The sequence below is a fragment of the Lathyrus oleraceus genome, chromosome 7 (assembly GCF_024323335.1).
Source record: "Lathyrus oleraceus cultivar Zhongwan6 chromosome 7, CAAS_Psat_ZW6_1.0, whole genome shotgun sequence".
Taxonomy (NCBI): Eukaryota; Viridiplantae; Streptophyta; class Magnoliopsida; order Fabales; family Fabaceae; genus Lathyrus; species Lathyrus oleraceus.
The window spans coordinates 181109804-181123463 of record NC_066585.1 but is presented as its reverse complement, the minus strand read 5'-3'; the positions used below and the strand labels follow the sequence as shown (position 1 = coordinate 181123463).

Below are 13660 nucleotides of genomic sequence, written 5' to 3'. Positions count from 1 at the left end.
AATATAAAATCATGGTTTATTCAACAGAGCGAGAGTTTGAGATAAAACCTTTAACCAATAAAGTTAACTGAAACGATTTATTTTAAAACCAAGAAACCGACAAAGACTTGATTCCCTAGTTTTGACGAACTACATACCGATATCCGTTTTATTAATATTTAATCTAGATCTTAGTTTAGCTTTTAGTTTTTTTTCCCCAAACAATCAAACATTTTTCACCTTAGCTTTACGTAGTGACCTTAGATAACGGTATATCGATTCATAAGTCCCTGTGGGATCGATATCTTTTAAAACTACGCGATAGAACTGTGCACTTGCAGTTTGTATCCCATTCTCGACTCACACAGTCGAGCGATCAAGTTTTTGGCGCCGTTGCCGGGGACTTTTATTTAATCGATATCGTAACTCTTCCGTTACGCTGTAGAGACTAAGGTTTCTCTTTCTTCTATTCTTTCTTTCGTTGATTTGTATGCCACGCACTCGCTCACAAGGCGAACCGCTCTATTTACGAATCAACGATATCGAGCTATATCTCCGAGTCTTACGACGAATTCGGGAATATCGTGCTGCAAACAATCTCCCTCCTATAGATTTTCCTGATCTCAAAGATCTTCCTTCTTTAACCGAGATGGCAGAACCAGCTCGTGCTCTTAGAGATTACGCCGCTCCATCGCAAGATGAGCCGCATTCAAGTATTGCTCCGCCCGCAATCGAAGCAAACAACTTCGAACTTAAACCTTCGCTGTTGCAGGCTGTGCAACAGAACCAATTCTCTGGAAATCTTACCGAAGATCCAAACCTTCATTTATCCGTATTTGTCCAATACGCCGATACTGTTAAAGCTAATGGTGTCACTTCAGAGGCAATTCGACTTCGTCTTTTTCCTTTCTCATTAAGAGATAGCGCTAGAAGATGGCTTCAATCTCTCCCTTCCAACTCAGTCACCACCTGGAACGAGTTGAAGAAAGTTTTTCTTGCCCGATATTTTCCGCCAAGCAAAACAGCTATGTTAAGAGCCCAGATAAACGGATTTAAACAGAAAGACAACGAGTCTCTTTTCGAAGCATGGGAAAGATACAAAGACATGATGAGACTTTGCCCACACCATGGTTTGGAAGACTGGTTAGTAATTCACACATTTTATAATGGTCTCTTATACAACACAAGGTTAACAATAGACGCCGCTGCAGGTGGTGCACTAATGAACAAACCTTATGCTGATGCCTACCAGCTTATCGAGAGCATGGCCCAAAACCACTATCAGTGGGGAACCGAACGAACAACGGTGGAAAAACCTCAAACGAAAACTGGCATGTACGAGATAAGTAACCTTGATCACGTTAATGCAAAAGTGGATGCTTTGGTCCAGAAAATTGAAAGTTTAAACGTATCACCTCCAGCCGCCGTGGTTGCTATAACTCAGAATTGCGAGGTCTGTGGAATCCAAGGCCACACTCCTACGGACTGTCAACTCTTGACTGGAATCCAAGCAGAGCAAGTGAACTATGCTCAAGGAAGCCCCTATTCGAATACCTATAACCCAAATTGGAAGAACCATCCAAACTTTTCATATAAGAGTAATAATGCTTTATACGCACCTGGACAGTCTCCAAATCAAGCCCCATCTATACCTCCGGGATATCAGAAACCAAATCCATCCATGCCTAACAATAATACCCCTAGAAAATCCAACTTGGAAATCATGATGGAAAACTTTATAGCTTCCCAACAACAAACCAATAAAGATTTCTTAAACCAGAACATACACACTGGCGAACAACTTAAACAACTAGCAAGCAAAGTAGATGCCTTGGCTACCCATAACAAAATGCTGGAAACACAAATATCTCAAGTAGCTCAACAACAAGCACCTACTGCTGCCCCAACTGGTACATTCCCTGGACAGCCCCAACCTAATCCGAGAAGCCAAGCTCATGCAATTATATTAAGAAGTGGAACGAAAGTGGAAGGACCGTCTGATCCAAGGATAGAAAACCAAAACCCTAAGAAATCAACTGAGGAAAGTGAACCTAAGGAAAAGGAAGAGAGTAATAAGGAAACCCTAGAAAAGAAGGAACCTTATGTACCTCCACCACCTTACAAACCACCTATCCCTTACTCTCAAAGGCTTGTTAAAACCAAAGATGCGGGCCAATTTAGAAAATTTGTTGACCTCCTTAAACAATTAAACGTTACAATTCCGTTCACCGAAGCTATTACGCAGATGCCCTCATATGCTAAATTCTTAAAAGAAATCCTTTCTAATAAGAGGAAACTTGAGGATAGCGAAACTGTTACACTCCCTGCCGAATGTAGCGCTATAATCCAAAACATGCCTCCTAAACTCAAGGATCCGGGTAGTTTTTCTATACCCTGTCACATAGGAAAATTTGTCATCGACAAAGCTTTATGCGATTTAGGAGCCGGAATTAGCGTTATGCCTTTATCCATATGTAAGAAACTGGAAATGGGAGAATTAAGACCAACCAAAATGTCTGTGCAACTAGCAGATCGTTCCATCAAATATCCTGTAGGAATCCTTGAAAACGTTCCCGTACGCATAGGTCAGTTTTACATTCCCACTGACTTTACAATTATGGACATTAGAGAAGATGATACTACGCCTATTATACTAGGAAGACCGTTCTTAGCAACTGCCAGTGCAATCATAGACGTAAAACGAGGACGACTCACCTTCGAAGTAGGTGAAGAAAAAATTGAATTCATTCTGTCCCAATTCTTGAAAGCACCTGCGATAGAAGATACATGTTACTTCATGGATATCATCGATGAATGCATAAAAGAAGCAGAGTTAGGAGAAGACAAATCATCAGACTATCTTTTAGAGGACAAATCTAACCAATGTTTATCAATAACACCGGACCCTACGCAATGTCTTAACAAACCAACCCCTGACCTGAAAACACTTCCCAAAAATCTGAGATATGAATTCCTAGACTTAGAACTTGAACGACCTGTGATAGTTAATGCAGATCTAGGAAGACTCGAAACAGAAAAACTCTTACATATCTTAAGGAAATATCCTACCGCACTAGGATACCACATCACCGATCTTAAAGGAATAAGCCCTTCTATTTGTATGCACCGCATCATGTTAGAAGAAGACTGTAAAACCTCTAGGGAACACCAGAGAAGACTAAATCCGATCCTGAGTGAGGTAGTAAAGAAAGAAATAACCAAGTTATTGGAAGCAGGTATTATATATCCTATATCTGATAGCAAATGGGTTAGCCCTGTACACGTTGTACCAAAGAAAGGAGGCATAACCGTTATTGAAAACGAAAAAGGAGAAACTATAACTAAACGAATCGAATCGGGATGGAGAATGTGCATTGATTATAGGAAACTAAACAAAGCAACCCGAAAAGATCATTTCCCTTTACCATTCATTGACCAAATGTTAGAACGATTAGCAAAACATTCACATTTCTGTTATCTAGACGGTTATTCAGGCTTCTTTCAAATACCAATTCACCCGGATGACCAAGAAAAGACAACGTTCACATGCCCTTTTGGTACCTTCGCTTATAGACGAATGCCGTTTGGTCTGTGTAATGCCCCTGCAACCTTTCAAAGATGCATGATGGCAATTTTCGCCGACTTTCTCGAAAACATCATGGAAGTATTCATGGATGACTTTTCTGTATACGGACAAAGTTTCGAAGAATGCCTTGAAAACCTAGAAAGAGTCCTTGAGCGATGTGTGAAAGTAAACTTAGTACTTAACTGGGAAAAGTGCCACTTTATGGTACAAGAAGGAATTGTTTTAGGACACATCATCTCGAACAGAGGAATTGAAGTAGACAAAGCCAAAATAGAGGTAATCGAAAATCTTCAACCCCCAAGAACCGTGAGGGAAGTACGAAGCTTTTTAGGACACGCCGGTTTTTACCGACGATTCATCAAAGACTTCTCTAAGATAACTAAACCTCTAACCGGACTGTTAATGAAAGATGTTGAATTCATATTCGACGATAACTGTTTAAAAGCATTTCAAACTCTTAAACAAGCATTGATCTCAGCACCCATAATGCAGACACCAGACTGGAATGAACCATTCGAAATAATGTGCGATGCCAGTGATTATGCTGTAGGTGCTGTTTTAGGACAAAGAAAGGATAAAAAGCTTCACGTTATATATTACGCAAGCAGAACCCTGGATGAAGCGCAAATGAATTACGCCACTACCGAGAAAGAACTCCTAGCAGTGGTATTTGCGCTAGATAAATTTCGTTCTTACTTGGTAGGAGCCAAAATAATAGTTTACACCGATCACGCTGCTATCAGGTACCTTTTAACAAAAAAGGATGCTAAACCCAGACTCCTAAGATGGATCTTGTTGCTACAAGAATTCAACTTAGAAATCAAGGACAAGAAAGGAACTGAAAACGTAGTAGCAGACCACCTCTCTAGACTTGAGAACCTTGAACCGGAAAGAACATCAATTAATGATGATTTCTCGTATGACAAACTTATAGCTACTTTGGAAGAGAACAACTCCGACATGCAAGTAGAAACCACCTTAGCTATAGCTGCCACACCATGGTACGCTGATCTAGTCAATTATTTAGCTGCCGGAATAGTTCCACCTACTTTATCTTACCAGCAGAAGAAACGATTCTTCTACGACATAAAACACTATTACTGGGATGATCCCTTACTTTTCAAAAGAGGCCCCGATGGTATTTTCCGTCGATGTATACCCGAAGAAGAGGTAGAAAATATAATCCAACACTACCACTCCGCTCCTTATGGTGGACACACAAGTACATCCAAGACCTGCTCTAAAATCCTACAAGCTGGCTTTTATTGGCCAACTATATGGAAGGACGTACATGCGGCTATTAAGGAATGTGACAGATGTCAACGCACGGGAAACATATCTAGACGTGACGAGATGCCGCAAAAAGGTATTTTGGAAGTAGAGATTTTTGACGTGTGGGGGATAGACTTCATGGGACCTTTCCCATCCTCTTTCGGTAACAAATACATACTCGTGGCAGTCGACTACGTATCAAAATGGATCGAAGCTATAGCTTCCCCAACAAACGACACCCGAGTAGTAACTAGACTCTTTAAGAATATAATATTTCTGAGATTTGGCATCCCAAGAATAGTAGTCAGTGATGGTGGATCGCACTTTATATCCAAAGTACTCGAAAAACTACTACTTAAATACGGAGTAAGACATAGGATAGCGACACCTTACCACCCTCAAACTAGTGGACAAGTGGAAGTATCTAACAGAGAAATCAAGCAAATACTAGAAAAAACGGTCGCCACTTCAAGGAAAGATTGGTCATTGAAATTACCAGAAGCTTTGTGGGCATACCGAACTGCTTATAAAACCCCCATAGGGACGACCCCATTTAAGCTCATTTATGGAAAATCCTGTCACCTCCCGGTAGAATTAGAACATAAAGCCTATTGGGCTATTAGAAATCTAAATTTGAATTATAAAGCCGCCGGTGAAAAGAGAATCCTTGACATAAACGAATTAGAGGAACTCAGAAGAGACGCCTATGAAAATGCCAGAATCTATAAAGAAAGAACAAAACAATGGCATGACAAGTGTATATCAAGGAAAATCTTCAAGCAAGGCGACGCAGTACTTTTATTTAACTCTAGACTAAAGTTATTCCCGGGAAAAATACGATCCAGATGGTCAGGGCCTTTTCATATCACTAAAGTCTTTCCCAGTGGAGCGGTAGAAATAAAAGGAAAATCTACAGAACCGTTCACCGTAAACGGGCAACGTCTGAAACACTATCACTTTGCGGAAACCAACGAGGATTCGCAAATCCTGCACTTAGACGAAACGCCCCCAGGACCTATAGATTATATTTAACAGTTTCTTTGTCGAGCTTGCGACATTTAAACAAAGCGCTTAGTGGGAGACAACCCACAAATTAATTTGTTATTTTATTATTCTATTATTATCATTTCCCTATTTCTTTCTTAATTATTCTTTTAATTTCTGTTTAGTATTCATTCTTGATTTATTCAAAAAAATAAATATATATATATATATATATATATATATATAAATAACAATAATAATTTTTTCTTCTTTCGGCATTTGGCCAAATCCTGACTTAAACTCATGTTTTCTCTTCTCTAGCTAACACTAACCAGATGGGACATATTGATCGTATGGGTATCAAGTTCAGAGGAATGGCTCAGAAACAAAAGTTTGAAGAACTAGCCGCTAGAGAGATGCTACCTAGTTTATATGCTGATGATTGGGCTATGACTGCCCTTGGACTGAGACAGAGTGTCCTATATTTGCTGAATCAGATAGGATGGGAGACCTCCCCTATCCTGAGACATTTCACCACCTACCGAAGACTCACACTAGAATTCCTTAGCTCATTAATCTATCTACCCAGCCATGGAAAAGGAATTAGCAGAGGTTTTATCCAGTTCAGAATGTTCAATATGGAGTACCAATTTAATATTAGAGACTTCACCAACCTTTTGGGTTTCCCTACCTCCTTTGATACATTCACTGTAAGCCAGGAAGAACTTTTTGAATATAGAGAGCTTGAACACTTTTGGGGTAGGCTGACTGGAAATGATGAGCCCGAAGAACATGAGTTTCTCTCTGGAAACATACACAACCCGGCCTTTCGCTATTTCCATAAGATCCTGACCCACACTTTATTTGGGAAGAAGCCAAATAGTACTTCAGTTTCACGTGATGAACTCTTCATCATATTTTGTGCTTCCCAGAACCGTCCAGTAAACGGTGCCACTTTTATGTTAGCTAATTTGGACCACCTTATCCAGGATGAGAGAGCACCCATTAGAATAGGCGGTTTGATAACTATGATAGGTAATGCTATTGGATTACGTCAGCCTATGCTTGACCTTAGCCCTTTTGGTGGCATTACTACTATGAGTATACCTTTCCTCTTTAAAACTATGTTTATAGCAAACCTAGGGACTGATGAGTTTGAGCTTATTATTGATAACCAGGTTCTCTGCCTATTCACCATGCCCGATCCTAGGACTAGTGTTCATAACCAAAGGAACTGGCTCTATAACCTGAATGAAACCCCAACTCCTGCTAGATCCACTGAATCCATCCAGGATTATGAGATTTGTAATGACTATGAGAATTATGTTGACCAGATCCCTCATGCTGAATCTGACCCTCAGACACCATCCGGCTATTATGATATTGACCCTCCTCCTCAGCCTGTTCCGACCGAAGAATCAGCCATACCTGACCTCCGACATCATATGCCCGGAACTGATTATAACACCGCCATTGAAGCTTTGATGTCAGAACAAGACGCCCTCAGAGGAGAATTTACTAACATGAGACAAGAAGTTCTAGGATACATGAGCAGTATGACGAATCAGTTCCACGAGTTGCTACATCATGTTAACTCTTTTGCTCCTCCGGCCAGAGATCGTACAGAGGGATAGAGTTTAGTTATTTTTCTAAGTTATTTAGTTTTAAGTTAGATTATTTATTAATGTTATTTGAATTCATGTTTTGTTTTCCTTTCCTGTATTACATTATGATCATTTTTATTGAAGCTGTTTATTTAATTTTATTATGCAATAACTATTATGCTCTACTGTTGCTACCTATGAATTATTACTATACAAAGCAGATTAAGCGTGCACAATAAATTAAACTGCAGACTAAACTGATCATAAGCGAAACAAAACTAATAAATTCACCAACCAAAGTAATTCTGTGAAGCGCTACTGAGGCCTTTCCAAAAAGGAATGTGTGATGAGCGTCACACATCTTGTGACGGACGGCATGCCTATTGCCTGTTACGAGCGTCACACCCCTGTGACGAGCGTAACACTCCTCAGACTAGTGAACGTTAAGGAGCCGTTGGAGACGAACGTTACACCTTTAACTTTTTACCTTCCCCATTCATTTTTCATTTAACCACACTTAATTACTTTTCAACCACTTTTTCTTTCCACCTTCCAAATTCTTCTCCTATAAATACCCACCAAACCTTCCTTCATTCACCACAAAACAATTCTCTCCTATCAAATACATTTCTTTTTTTTCTTTCCAAATCACCCCTTCAAAATTCATCACAATGGCGGGAAATCAGAATTTCGGAACTATCATCTTCCGATCCGTAGATGACAATTATCAGAGGGAGCAATTCGAGCGTTTCCAACAGCGAGGCGTCGCTTCCACCAGGTACCCCGATTTCACCTGTTTACAACAATTAGGCCTACTCCAAGGTATCGAATGGATGCTCCGTCAAGCCAACCTAACCTTCCTTTGCACTCATAATCAACCCACCTACCCATCCCTAACCTTAGAATTCTTAAGTTCATACGACTACACCACCCCCGCCGGTGAAGACGAATTTCTAACCGGTACCGCAACCTTCCGGATGTTCAACACCGAGTACTCCTTAACCCAAAACCAATTGAGTACCATGCTACAATTTCCCACAGAAGGTCTGCTGCACGCCAGAATCCCTCCAACCTCAAACTGGAACATAGTTGGCGTTTTTGGCCTTTTTAAGAAAATTTCCGGTATAGATACCTACAACTGGGAAGAGCTCCTTCTCTCCCATATACATAACCCCACTATCCGGTACTTTATCCGCATTTTGCAAAACACAATTTTTGGAAGGCCAAACAACAGCAAGGTCAACTCAAAGGAACTATTTTTCCTCCAGTGCGTCTTCGAACCAGATACTCAGGTAAACGCCGCCTCCTTTCTCTTTCATCATATCCGCACCTTATGTGCTAGAGGCAGGCAACCTTTTATAATTGGTGGATTAATCACCACCATAGCACTTGGCCTAAACCTAGGGGATAAACTCCAAACTTTAGAATCCCTACCTCACCTATCTATGGATATCAGCTACTGTCGATCCAGCCGCTTGATTAAGAACAGAGTAGGCGGAGGATATTATCTTATGGTGAACAACCAGGCAGTCCCAAGCGTGGTTCTACCAAATACTTCCCTCACTGATGTCACAAACCCCGACCGCCACCTCTACGATCTAAACGCTCCTGAAACCACCGAGCCTTCACAAACAAACCCGCAAACAGATGAGTTTGAAGAAATGGAACAAGGTGATCATCCGCCTACACAACAGTCAGTCCCGCTCAACCCTTCCAGTACTGCAACCGGCCCATCCTCCCAACGTCGTCGACGAAGAAGGCCTGCAACCAACGACGACATTATGGATGCTATCGATGGTATGCAGGCACAGAATGTCGAAATGCTGCAGATGATGCGTCAAATGCAACAGCAACAGGATGCTAGGAATGCCATAACCGACCAGCGGTTTACTGAGTTGTTCAGCAGGTTCGACAACTTAGACTTACGTCAGAGATCACCAGGTCCAAGAACCAGAGGTGGAAGACAACCTTAGTTGTAGTTTCTTTTTCCTTTCCATATTGTATTTCATTTCCTTAAAACATTGGGGACAATGTTTAATTTAAGTATGGGGGGGAAAACTTGTTACTTCCATTTCCATTTTTCAAGTATGTTACCTTCCCTTTCATTGTTATTTCCCTTTCTTATTATCTGAAAAAAAAAAAAAATTTAATATAGATTTATTTTAAGTTAAGTCCCTAATGTGAAAATTTTCTATTATCCATTCCCCTCAATTTTCTTGAGCCATAACAAAAAATTTTAACACACCCAATAAGTATAAAGGTTGCTTACTTTATAAAACTTGAGTGAAATCAAGACAAAAAAATCATTACCATAACAACGCTCTGAGAACCTCAACATGCTAGATCAGGATAAGTACCTATTATACCGATTCCTCGAACTTTTAGTTTTATAATAACCCCGAGTAGTTTATACGAGAAGTCAGCACCATCTTAATAGCAAACTACGTGGAGAGCCGATGAATATAAGTGAATGATCCCCAAAGTAACATAAAATATATGAATATATCAGGAAATGCACTGATTAAATTAGGTGATCCTTACCAGATCATTTAATCTAAAGGCTGCAGACCATGCAAAAACACAATATGAAAAATCCATTATGAGTTGGTTCAGTAGGTATCTGGTACTGAACTCGGTAGGGCGGACTACGGTTCGATCCCCCACAATTCGCAATGGACTGAATAACGAAGTTATCCGACTTATGTACCAGAACTTCTAGCTAAAAGCGGATCATAATCACTAACCGGTTACTCCACTATGTGCGCGAAAAAGATAAAGGGCTTAATGTGATTTCGCTAGAATGAAAGCGGGTGAAATAAAAGTAAAGGAACTAGGATAGCTATAATGGCATTACTTGAACTGATTTGCATAAGGTAGGGTTATCTAAGTTGTAACGGTAGTTGTTGATGCCAAGATTAAACTCAAGCTGCTTCTAAACAAAATCCACTTGCAACCTATTACGAATTGATGTGTGTTTTGAAACTTCGCCTGGCTAAATTTTTGAAAACGATTTCTATGCTGAATTTTGCTTGAGGACAAGCAAAGATCTAAGTATGGGGGAGTTTGATAACACGAAATTATATCATATTTTAGGACTTAATTCCATTAAATTCTATGACTATTTATTTCGGTTTACTGCATTTTATGAGATATTACGTGGTATTTTCTTCCTATTTGTCTCAGGTAGTCTATTTTGAAGAACAAGTGAAAATGGAAGAAAAGGAGGTGCAAAAAGGAGAGAAAAGGAACCAAATGCCAAAGCCCAGCCCAAAGCGCACAAGTCACCAATGCTGTGCCTGTGACGGACGTCACAGGGTGTGTGACGAGTGTCACGCAAAACAACCTTGTGACGGACGTCACACATGGTGTGACGAGCGTCACACCGTTCCACTACTTTTTTGGCGCAAGTAACGCCCTCAGAAGACTTGAAGAAGACACGTTGAGGAGTTTGTGTCCTATATCCACGCCGTGCATTTAGCCACGTTGAAGAACTTGGGAAACGGAAAGCAGTTACCAGCACCAATATAAATAGCTATCTCAAAAACCTAAAAGGGCTCCTCGGTTTTTCCATGCTCACATTGCCGAAGCTTTGCCAATTTTCTTTCTTTTTACGCCTTTTGCTTATTTTTCTTTTCCAGCACTTAACATTGTTTATTTTATTTCTTTTGCAAGTTCAACATTCTTTTTCCCTTGCAATCTACCTTTCCCTTTTTAGCATTTAGATATTTTTCGCATAATAGTTTCTACACCGGAAACTATTGTGCAACTTTTTATCGGATCTAACCTTACGTTAGATTCTAGTTTTATTTCCTTGGCTTAATTTATTGTTTAATTGAAGAATCGAAGAACAAATCCTACCGGCTTGTGGTGGAGTGTTCAAGACTATTGTATTACGCATTCAGGTTCTTTAATCATTATTTAATATTTTGTTTCATTATTTATCTATATTATCTGCCTGGAATGAGTCTGTTTATGCATGATATGTATTCTTGTTTATTTAGCATGTCTGGCTAATTCGCCTAGATATCGGTATGTAAAGTAAGCAGAATAAGGGATCAAGACTGAGTCGGTCTATTTAAACTTAAAATTGAAATCAATCTTTTTACGGTCTCAACTTACAGGTTTAATAACAAGATTTTTTACAAAAGTAAAGGACATAAAGAAGTTAAAATCAATAGAGCGAGAGTTTGAGGTTTTAACTGGACAGTGTAAGTTAGGCATTAATTCTAGATCAGGGCGAGAGCAAGTTTTAGAGTTAATTAAATTCTGACCTTTTCCAAAAAGTATTTTTAAAGATTGAATGTGAGGACGAGAGTTAAGCATTTGGATTTAATTGTATAACCTAAGTCAACAGAGCGAGAGTTTGAGATAAGGGTGTTTAAAACGGTCAGTGTTTTCTTAAAAAGAGTTTCTGCAACTTTATTGCTTTCAAAATATGGTTTTTGACTTAATTATAAGTGACAGCTACATTAATATAAAATCATGGTTTATTCAACAGAGCGAGAGTTTGAGATAAAACCTTTAACCAATAAAGTTAACTGAAACGATTTATTTTAAAACCAAGAAACCGACAAAGACTTGATTCCCTAGTTTTGACGAACTACATATCGATATCCGTTTTATTAATATTTAATCTAGATCTTAGTTTAGCTTTTAGTTTTTTTTCCCCAAACAATCAAACATTTTTCACCTTAGCTTTACGTAGTGACCTTAGATAACGGTATATCGATTCATAAGTCCCTGTGGGATCGATATCTTTTAAAACTACGCGATAGAACTGTGCACTTGCAGTTTGTATCCCATTCTCGACTCACACAGTCGAGCGATCAATGGTCGACCCAACAAGCAACTGTATGCCGACTGAATATCCATGACATAAAATACAGACTTAAACACCTCGGGCCCAATCTTCACAGGGAGCTCCACTTGCCTAAACACAGCCCGCTTCGAACCATCAAACGCTCTAACAACAAGGTCAATGGGTCTCAGGATCACTCCTTCACAATCCAGCTTCGTCAGGGCCTTCTTAGGCAACACATTGAGTGATGAGCCGGTATCCACCAACACGTGCGAAAGCACTGCTCCTTTACACTCCATTGCAATGTGTAATGCCCTATTATGATTACGCCCATCCACCGTAAGATCCAAATCAGTGAAACCCAGCCCATGGCTGGCATTGACGTTAGACACCACCGTCTCTAGCTGATTGTTCGTTATCTCCTAGGGAACATAGGCTCTCTTCAATATTTTCAACAAAGCCTCTCTATGCCCCTCGGAGCTTAACAACAATGACAAAATTGAAATCTTAGATGGAGTCTGCTGCAAGTGGTCAACAAGCTTATACTCAGACTTCTTGATGATCCTCAGAAACTCTTCAGCTTCATCATCAAGTTCTTTTTTCGACCCTACGGGCGCCGGTGTCACCACAGGAGTACCCTCGCTCACCACCTGCTTCCCTCTTGCCCTGGCTAAAGCCTCGGCCTTATCTTTCTTTTCTTTTTCTGCCTCCCCACTCCTCAACGTGTCGAGCGCAAACAACCTTCCACTGCGAGTGAAACCACTGGGTCCGACATTATCCACCTTTGAAACGGTGGTTTCACCTGCAGCCTGATCTTCCTTCTTCTCCCCATTACAATAAACATCTCCACCATAATCCCATGGTACAACATCATCGTTGTCATAAGGAATTGACCCAGGTACCGTGATGGTAACGGGAGCCGCGTCTGCCAGTGCTGACAAGTCGATCGGATCAAAATATATGGTTATGATGGAGATTTCCTCCCTCTCCAAATCAACCTTCTCAAATCTGAGGCTTCCCTCATCCATCATTCTTTGAACAGCCTCCCTCAACAAAACACACCCATTAGGAGTGACAGTGCAAGCGACACAACAATCATCACAGCCCGGAAAGACCCCACTCTTCAACAATTGTCTCTTGACCTCAGCCAATGGAGTCCTCAACTGATCTACATCTGTCAGCCCAATTATCCTCCCACCCTCATAAATTGCATTCACCCCCATCTGACCATGCGTCGGCATGGGATTAGCATTAACATTTGGAGATGGTGCAAAATTGATAGCCTTAGAATCCACCAGGTCCTGAACAACATGCTTAAAAGCTTTACAATTCTCAACATTGTGTCCAGGGGCACCAGAGTGAAATTCACACTTGTCGTTCTCATCATAATTAGCAGGTCTCTGATCCGGTCTCAATGGAGCCAATGTTCTCAGCTGA

General features: G+C 40.3%; 1 pseudogene; it reads right to left on the bottom strand.

Moving 5' to 3' along the window:
- Positions 1 to 1013: 1013 nt before the first annotated feature.
- Positions 1014 to 1113, bottom strand: LOC127109105 (uncharacterized; annotated as a pseudogene).
- Between the last annotated feature and the right edge of the window lie 12547 nt (positions 1114 to 13660).